This window comes from Pseudochaenichthys georgianus, unplaced genomic scaffold (genome assembly GCF_902827115.2).
Source record: "Pseudochaenichthys georgianus unplaced genomic scaffold, fPseGeo1.2 scaffold_894_arrow_ctg1, whole genome shotgun sequence".
NCBI classification, from domain to species: Eukaryota; Metazoa; Chordata; class Actinopteri; order Perciformes; family Channichthyidae; genus Pseudochaenichthys; species Pseudochaenichthys georgianus.
The window spans coordinates 39,787-50,223 of NW_027263428.1; positions in this window are offsets into that span (position 1 = coordinate 39,787).

Here is a 10,437-nt window from a genome sequence, read left to right on the forward strand (position 1 = left end):
TGGTCCCTCATAATGGGCTTCTTAATGGAGATTTCTCTCCGACGGTTCACGCAGCACGTAAAGGCATCACCCTGCTCTCCGGGCTTCACGGCGTCACTGCGATGTGTCATCGCGACGGATAAATTACCGCTACTCTATGCAGACCCGGCGTCATGGGCGGGCCCCATGGGGCCGGGCCCGCCCATCCAGGATTTGGGCCCGCTGTTTTAATCAGGGCTGAATACAACATTTTAATTGTTTTATTATTATGTTCAGTGGCGGCGCCAGGGTATACTTGGGTAGGCTACAGCCATACCAATAAATGGCTTAGCCCCACCATGAAAAATGATTTTAAAATAAGCTAAATAAAGTCCGCCAACTCGCGCGGAGTAAATTGCACAGACAGCAGTTAGTAAGATTGATTTCAGCAGTCACTTGAAAATACCGAAGACTAGAAACGGTTTGAAAACTTTTGTCACGTAGTGATCATCTTCTCAATAGAGGCTTTGCATATGACGTCACGGGTGACGCGGCGTCAGCCCAGCGGCCATACTGGAGTACCAAAACAGACACCGTAATACTCATAAGCCGCGTTCACACTGCGGTACTTTTCCCACAAAGGTTCATGCGAACTTAGTTCATGCGAACTCTTTAGTTCTCATGAATTAAGTACAGATCGCGTTCACACCAGAAAAAGTCCCTGGGGGAGGATTAGGCAAATGAAGCCGCTGACGTCACTTCTTCTTCTTCTGCTTTGGGTTTACTGGCAGGCCGCAACCCACTTCAGGCCGCCCAAAGTCCCCGGCCGGAAGTCCCCGGAGTTGGGGACTGGCTTCAGTAGAAGCTGCTGGGAGTCCCAGCAGCTTCTACTGAAGCCTTCCGAGTAAATCGCCAGAACCTCCTCATCTCCACCGCTCCCATGTTTTATTTTGTGTTGCCATAAGTTAGTCTCTCTGCGTTTCTGCGCTGGGATAATGCTAATGCTAATAATGCTAATGCGAGGATAATAAAATGGCGGCTTCACAAAACTTTTTGGGAGTTTTACGGGGCGTGGTTTGCAATTCGCCCAGCCAATCAGGAATATAGCTCTTTTCTCAAAAAAGAGCCGCTCGAAAGTCCCTGCTCTCTAGCAGGGACTTTGGAGCGGGTAAAAAGGTTCGCATGAACTACTTTTAGTACCGGCTCTTTTTGGTGTGAACGCGATCATGAACTAAGTTCGCATGAACCTTTGTGGGAAAAGTACCGCAGTGTGAACGCGGCTAATAGGATCGGACGGGAGGATCTCAAACCATCCAACCACAACTATACTCGCGTTTGTGGGGATCATTTCACGTCAGGTAAGTGTTAGGTTTTACATACAAACATTCAAAATCAACATACAACCCACTTACTAAGACATGTATCTTAACAAGGACATATGAATCCTGGAGTCTGTGTCATCGATCGACATATCAGATTGTGGAGTATCGACAAAACAAAGTCATCCCTTGGCTCAGGTCATCTTCCCACCAGTCTGTCAATCCCCTGCAGTGCTTCGTTTAACTGTAATTTAAAGAAATTCCTCCCCCTACTGGCCATTTGATTATATGTAAACAGTAAAGGCTGTACAGTCCCTGGCACCTTTTCAGAGGCTTTTGGTTTCCTCAATTATTTGTCATGTTCCAATGTCTTGACACCAGCATTTTAAATATATCTAAAGTCTGACTTCGCCTGTCAAAAGAGGTCAAATTTGTATTAATTCACAGTTCACCCAGGATATAACTGACCTACAATCTGATTTATTTGCAGGTAAACCAGTGGCACTTTTTGACAAAAATCATCCTGACTGGGCACCGTCTGTCAAATTGGGCCACGAGAAAATTACAGCACCTTCCCCTGCTACACATGCCAGGTATAAACGCGCCAGAAAAAGGTCATCCATCGCACCACTTGATCTCTACAGCATGGTGTCTGATATTCCATCTCCAGAAGAGCCCGCACCAGTCCTGGGAGCCACTGGGGAAGAAGAAGGAATGATTGAACCAGAGACTGGCACTGCAACTCAGACTGATTTGACTGGTGAAATGATTGATAAAATGTCATTTGAAATGAATAATGTAACAACAGAAAATGTTAACTTAAAAGAAAAGCTTGTAATATATTACTAATGTATTTTTTACTTTCTAAAGATGTAGATGGGATTACATTGATGGATAAAATAGCTGAAGTGTGCTGCGACCTGAATAATGTGTGTGATACTGTAATACCCGTTGATTGAGCCTTTACATTCGGTTACACCCCAATCAACCCATATCAGATTGAAAAATATGATATGTTTGGATTGTAATTATTATTACATTATTTTCAATGTTGTACTTGGTCAATTAAATGTCTTGATAATCAGAAAAGTGATTTGGGGTTTGGTTGTGTAGGGGAATGTTTGAACAATTATTTAAGATGTTTTCAGGCATGGAAGATTAATGTTTTTCTCTCAAGTTTTCTATTGTCAGATTGGACACATCCCAAATTGCTTGAATGTGGTTTCAGACCTGCACTGCGCACTAGAATAGTACTGGTAGAATATTCAAGCTTGGGTAAATACATTTGGAAAAAAACAATTGAAAGGGCAAAGTATTATATTTATTACAGGTTTCCAATTTACCCATTGAAAAAGGGTGAAAAACAAGTACGCTCCTTTAACTGTAAGCTGCAGAGATCACCTCACATAACAGAGATACATTAACATTGTGTCCATATTACAGTTTTTTTCAATGCTAAAACACATTTTTTGAAAGCAGGGCTTATTTTCTCAAAACACATTCACAAAACCATACACACAAAGTGCAAAACACCTCATATATAATCACGTAAATATATACACTGTCATTCAGATTGATTAATACTTCTGTTTCTTTTGAGAGGGGACATGCTGATGACATTTGTCACAATACCAGCTTCCTTTGGGGGCAACTGTTATACCAACACATTCAAAATGAAACCAGGTAGTTTCACAATTTGTGTTATCACATCCTATCATGGGAAGCTTTTCCTTTCCACGACAAAGGCACCATTTGGGTACCGGTGGTTGGGTATCGGTTGGCTGAGTCAGAGTGGCACATACAGCAGGGTCTGGTATCAGGCAGAGAGGCCTTTTTGGTGCAGTAATGGAGACTGGTGTAGTTGCACTGGGAATTCTGGTGAAGAATTGCCCACTCAACTCGAGGAGAATGACCTTCTGAAAGAATTCATGAGCTTTGGGGTATACCTTCTCCCAAAAGTCAATATCTGGGGTTATGCGTTCAAGATGAATCTTTCCATTCACCCACAGAACAAAGTCAGCATATTCAACATCGCATAGAAATAACTGGGTCTGCACTTGATAGAAATAGGCATGGTCTTCTTCAGCCTGTCCTGTCCATCACGTGATTCCAGACATGTATGGTCTGACGGTGCAGCAACACAGTAGGGGCATTTAATTTCCAAAACACCTACACCACAGCACTTGCAGGACACAACACCATCTGGAGTAGCACCTAAATATGGAAATGTAGGCGATAACACGAGCCCAGAATCCTGGCAAATGAAACTGTCATGTTGATTCATAATTGCAATGTAATCTTCACGTGCTGATTTCTCGTGATTACATCCCCATTCAGTAGCTGCAGTTTTAAATGTTGCGGCTTCTGGGTAACAAATAGCTTTAATCAAGCTAAGCGATGGTTTACTTGCACTTGTTGAACATGCTGCCTTCATACGAGATGCTGTAATCCGCCCAGCTCTGTATCGATACCAGAGTTTGGATTTGGCCTGTGTTTTTGTTGCCTTCTCAATGACATCCGCCTCCGGCTTGGTGATAGCGACATTGATCCCTTGGCAATGTTCTGTAAGCGCTTTATGGTCCATTTCTAGGCAGTTCTCACTTTTTAAACTAGAAAGCGGCTTAGGAAATGTTGACAAAGTCACTTTTGGGACAAAATCGGCATTGTGTGGAGCTGAGATTGTCAATATTGCACACTTCCTTCCAGTAGATTTCAGTGATGCCAGGAAAGACTGTTGCTCAGCATCTGTCACTTTTGGAATTTCCCTCGAGTGACGTAAAAGTGGTGGTGGTGTTGTTGTTGTTGTTGTTAAATTAGCTGCATCACCAAGACTGTCAATTGCTTGGCTTAAACGATTCCTTCGGGTTTTAGCCGAACTAAAGTCAATGTCAGCAACAGGGGAAGGTGTTACATCCTTCACTGATCCAGGTAGAAGCCAATACGCCTTTTCCTGGGTAACTGTCTTGGCATCACGTATCCGTACAGATGTTTCAATGTAGAACAGGAGAGATGCAACATGGGTACATGTCGATCCCAAACCAGCCTTGCAGTTAGCTGTGATGACGGCACCATCCTTCTTCATCAGTACCTACGGACATGTTGGCGGCAGCCCAATACTCTGAGTATGCAATACCTGAAAAATGAAATACAAAAATATTATTGGATTGTTGACTATTTAGAACCACCAATATTTTGGTCCAACTTTACTTTCAAATACTGATTGTTTACACAACCAGTGGGTGGTCAGCTCTTGTCATATTCCTATGCTAGGTAGCCCATAACAGAAGCTGACAACCAAGAATAGGTTCACAACTTTTGTAATTTAAATATATTGCAATATATAATAAAGCTTTAGTTATAAAGACCTTTTCATAAAGCACGTGTAGCTCAAAGTGCTTTACAAAATGGCACACATCACAAGTTAAAAATAAACTACAAGAAATTCCCCTCAGATCAGATGTTAAGACCTTTACAGGTACATGCAGCATAGCAACAACATATAACATTTTAACAGGTTAAGAGACAGGACGAGGTAAAAGGTATGATAATAAAAATAAATAAGACACAAGACTAAGTTTATTGATGCAACGATATCCCTATAAATTAAAGTAAACATAAATACAAAGCTGGTGTTTAAAAATGTCCACTGAGTTGGCCTCTGATATTTCTTGGTAGCGTAGTGGATAAAAGCAGCCTCACCCATTTTATTTTGGGGGACTTTAGGGATATTTAAAAAGTCAGCTGAAGAGGACCTCACGAAATATTTACTCACTTTTCCAGCTATTACAGCCACATCTCCTTGATATGCAAAGCAAACGTCGCGGATCCACTCGGATGTGAACTGGTTATGTGCATCGAGTCCTTTGTACGCCTTCATTTCCTCCATGGTGTACAATGGAATAGGCGAAAAAACGAGGTAGTTCACGATATCAAAGTAGGAAAGTGAAGGCCATGAATTTTTGTCGGTGCTGTAATCATTAACGGGAATCAAATAAGGGTCCACCGAAATAATCGACGCACATTTGTCTCTATAAACGGTCTTATCCTCCGGGTTTAGTGATTCGTGGTATCCTTTCATTTTCGCCATTTTTGAACGCTCCCGCCAGTAGAGTGGTATGAGTGGTACTCCAACATGGCTGCCGCGAAATCCCGTGACGTCATTAGGAAGCCTCTATATGGTATATTGGATGTTGGAATTTGATGCAGGCAACTTGGTGATATGGACTATAAACAGAGATGGGGTCGTTACTAAAAAAAAGTAATATATTACATATTACATATTACTTTAAAAAAAAGTAATATATTACACTACTTCGTTACTATCTACATAAAGTAATTCGTTACTTTACTCGTTACTTTACTCGTTACTTTACTCGCAGGGCCGGCCCGCCCCTCCCTACAGGCAGATCACGCAGACTGCTAAAGTTTCAAATGTTCTCTTTAGTTCAGTTTCCATTGTCGCATAAGACTGATCCAGATAGCTCCTGAATGTTTTCCTATCTGACCATGGCTGTCCTCTGTCTCCTGCTATCTGACCGTGGCTGTCCTCTGTCTCCTGCTATCTGACCGTGGCTGTCCTCTGTCTCCTGCTATCTGTATATTTTGCGCAGTCTATCTCTGCTCACGCTGTTGCGTCAGCGTGTTCTCCTGCGTGTTGGCCATGTGTTGCACTGGAGCCAGACTTCAGCCGAGCACGTACGAACTGCGCATGCGTGAGTGGCAATAACTCTCCTTACCAGCAGGCAGCGGTAGTGTGTATTCGTCATTCAAAACAAGCAACAACCGGAAAACAGAGAAGAAGAACTACGTGTGTGTGTGTGTGTGTGTGTGTGTGTGTGTGTGTGTGTGTGTGTGTGTGTGTGTGTGTGTGTGTGTGTGATATAAATAAACAACAGCTATGTGCGTTAGCTTCACCTAGCATGTGTTCTTTGCAGGTGTTTGTTGAGGTTTGATTATGACTGATTTTAGAAAGTAACGAAGTAACGCGTGTCGGGGCAATGTTAGTAACTGTAGTGTGATTACTGGATTATAAAAGTAGCGCGTTACACTCAGAGATGGGGTCGTTACTAAAAAAAAGTAATATATTACATATTACATATTACTTTAAAAAAAAGTAATATATTACACTACTTCGTTACTCTCTACATAAAGTAATTCGTTACTTTACTCGTTACTTTACTCGCAGGGCCGGCCCGCCCCTCCCTGCAGGCAGATCACGCAGACTGCTAAAGTTTCAAATGTTCTCTTTAGTTCAGTTTCCATTGTCGCATAAGACTGATCCAGATAGCTCCTGAATGTTTTCCTATCTGACCGTGGCTGTCCTCTGTCTCCTGCTATCTGTATATTTTGCGCAGTCTATCTCTGCTCCGCTGTTGCGTCAGCGTGTTCTCCTGCATGCTGGCCATGTGTTGCACTGGAGCCAGACACCGCAAAGACTTCAGCCGAGCACGTACGAACTACGCATGCGTGAGTGGCAATAACTCTCCTTACCAGCAGGCGGCGGTAGTGTGTATTCGTCATTCAAAACAGGCAACAACCGGAAAACAGAGAAGAAGAACAGACTCCGTGTGTGATATAAACACACAACAAATAGCTGTGCGTTAGCTCCACCTTAGCATGTGTTCTTTGCAGGTGTTTGTTGAGGTTTGATTATGACTGATTTTAGAAAGTAACGAAGTAACGCGTGTCGGGGCAATGTTAGTAACTGTAGTGTGATTACTGAATTCTAAAAGTAATGCGTTACACTACTCCGTTACCGACAAAGTAATATTATTACAGTAACGCGTTACACCCAACTCTGGTTACACTACTCCGTTACCGACAAAGTAATATTATTACATTATATACACCCAACTCTGACTATAAAAGTATAGTTTCGGATTGGTGGACTTCAGGCATAATAACGTTACTCGCGATCTCAATAGAAGGGTCAAATACATGCATTTCCCAGCCAACACGGGAGCCTTGACATCTACAGTGAAACTTCTTATGCAAGTTTATCCTCAAATGTAAGTAGCTGTGTTTAACTGTGGTAAACTTGGGTTTATCAGCGTTAGTTAGTAAGCAGTGCAATCTTGCTAACTAGCTAGCAGTTTGAGTTTGTTTTGAATTTGGATTTGTTAATGATGCTTAGCAAGCACATGGAGTGCAATCTTGCTAGCCAACATTCAGTTTGCTAACTAACTAGCTAGTGTTGGCTAGCTTGCATTGCTAGTTAACTACCAATACATTTTCACATTAGGCTGTGACATTACTTCTATACTAGTTGACATGAATAGTCTAGTCTTGATACATTTTGTAACATTCATTTTTATATCTACTTTTAGCTATTTTGTGATTTTTCGTTTTTTTCTTAAAAAAAATTATACTAGTAAATAGGAACATTTGGGGCTGAGACATTTTTGAAAATGCATTGCCTAGACTGATTCTATACATCTATACTGTTAAGCTAAGCTTACTAGTGGGGTTGCTGTACTGAGGAACCACAGGGGAACCAGCCTTATGTTTTCCCTTTTAGGTTCATTAGTAAGACTCATAATCTCAAATGTGTGATGCATTACGGGAGTGAGTGACAATGACACGTGGCAGATTCAAGTCACATTGGAAAGATGACTCTCAATACAAGGACTGGATTGGAGAGGTACCAGGAGGAGATGTCCACAAGGCTTATTGCAAGTTTGCCGCAAGTCATTTGACATCAGCAATATGGGGGTCGCTTCCCTCAAGAGCCATTCAAAAGGACAAACCCACACCAAGTTAGCTGGACAGCTAAATAATGAAAGAAGAATGACAGATTTCTTGACTACAAAAACAGGAGAGGGAAGAACAAGCCAGGATATCGAAAGTGACAGTCAGGTGCCCAGTACCAGCAGTGAACAGCCTACGGAAAAAGGCTCTGGAGCTCAGGGGAAAACTTTTTTTTCAAGCCAAGCTGTATTTGAAGCAGAGATTCGCTGGGTCATGAAGATGGTCAGGTCACACTTCACAAGCTTCAGGGGCCTATAGATCATCACTTAATATGGTACCTGGAAAATCAGGAGGTAGCATGGAAAAAATGTTCACGGCAAGCGTGGGAACCCTGTATGTTGTTAGCACCCATTAGTTCAGTCCCCTGTGCACTACTGCTGTTCATGCGTTTGTTTATCCAAAGTATGTGCGAGCTTTCTAGGAGTTTTTATACCTAAATGGCAAATAATATTGATTGTTCGCTCACTAATATTGATAACATTACGGCTAGTATAGTAACGTAGTAAGTATCCCTGTAAAACAAATAAATAACTCAATGCTTAAGAAATTAGTGTCACATTTATGAAAATATGTATCTCTGGCAGTTCTAGCTACTTTATTGCATTCGTTTTGTGTCTTTTGCAATACAGACCATTTTTTAAATTGCTTTGTTTGTTTTTATTATTTCATGCATTCTTTGTTTTTCACTGATATTATTGGTTGCCAGTGGTGTAAAGTAACTAACCTGTACTTTACTTGAGTATTTCAATGTTTTTCTACTTTGTACTTCAACCCCACTACCATTCAGAGGTCAATTGTTTACTTTTGCTCCACTAAATACATGTAATACCTTGAGTTACTTTGCAGATTTAGAAATAAGATTTGACATAATCAACACTTAAAAAACCTGGAGCAAAATGTACAAGCTACCCTGCAGTATACAAAATAATACAAATTAGCTGCTCATGTACAAACTTTGATACAAACTTTAATGCATCAATAATTAGGATCAAAATATACAATATGCTATTCTAAAAATGGGCCAATCTGCATAATGATTATTTTTTACTGTTGGTACTTTAAGTATAATTTGATGCTGATACTTTTGTACTTTTACACGAGTAACATTTTGAATGGAGGACTTTTACTTGTAACAAAGTATTCCTACACTCGGGTACTTCTACTTTTACGTAAGTTCAAGATCTGAGTACTTCTTCCACCTCTGGACAAACTCTTGATACAAAAAACAGTTAAATAAATATAGATTTATTCACAAAATAAATTATATTATTAGGAGGCATGTCTTTTGAGTATTGCTTATCGATATTTAAGCTTTCCTTAAAATATGCAGTTACAATAATAATATCAATAATATGTAATTGTGCATTAACTTAACTGCTAGTCAACATGTTAAGCAAAGATTAATATTAAGACGCGCTGTGTAAACAACCAGACAATAATAGTTCTACATCAAATAATAGTTGTAATATCAGTGCTTAAGCTTAAAGTCAGCTTAAATGACAGAATAAGTCATCTCCATGCCAGCCTTCCAAAGGTCTCTGTCCAAAAGTCTAAACCGTTTCAGGTGCCAGTATAAATAGATAGAGACTCAACAATGTATTGCAGACGTCCAAAGTTTCCATCCGTGTTATACACACAGAGAAATCAATAAAGGAACAGCAGCTCTCTGGGAATACTGTTTAGTAACTAAATAAAGTTTAGTTTACAGTATTCAGTCAGTTTGTATAGTCAAGGACGCTTTATGTATACCATTGCTCACACAGACGTAAGAAAACTTGTGTAAAATGAACAATTAGGTGTGACTTTTAGAAGCCTTCCACTAATGTGGCTGTGAGCGGGCTGTCATTTGAAGTGCCTGAAATGCTATGTTGTGAAAAACATAATCATACCAGTTCCTTTCAACTCAATGGATGACTTGCTATGTGTTTATTCTTATGACACACAATGTGCCAAATGTATCTCAGTCAGTCAGCAAGCCTTTGTGCCACAGGAATATAACTCCACAGATCATAGTTTTGATTCAGGGCCGTGTTGTTATAGACCAAATGATCAAAGAAAATATTTCTCAGTTGCCGTAGAACTATAAAAAAAGGATTATTTTTTATTATTCACCTTATAACTTTTCATCTCCTGCCACAGTGAACTAATGAATGATGTATTATGACTGTATTTAGCCTGGAACCATTTGACTGTAAAGGACGAAAAGAGCTCGTACAGCGTCAATATAAATATAAATGTTCTCCTCAAGGCAGAACAAAGCAGTATCTGTAAGTGGAAGCATTTCCTCACTTTGCAAATGTGCGATAAAACAACAGCATGTTGGTCAAACTGAGAGAAAGTGAGAGATCAAAAAGAGGACAATACAGTCTCCAGAGGACAAGCTGAAGTCTTTTTGATCATCGTGATCTTTCCT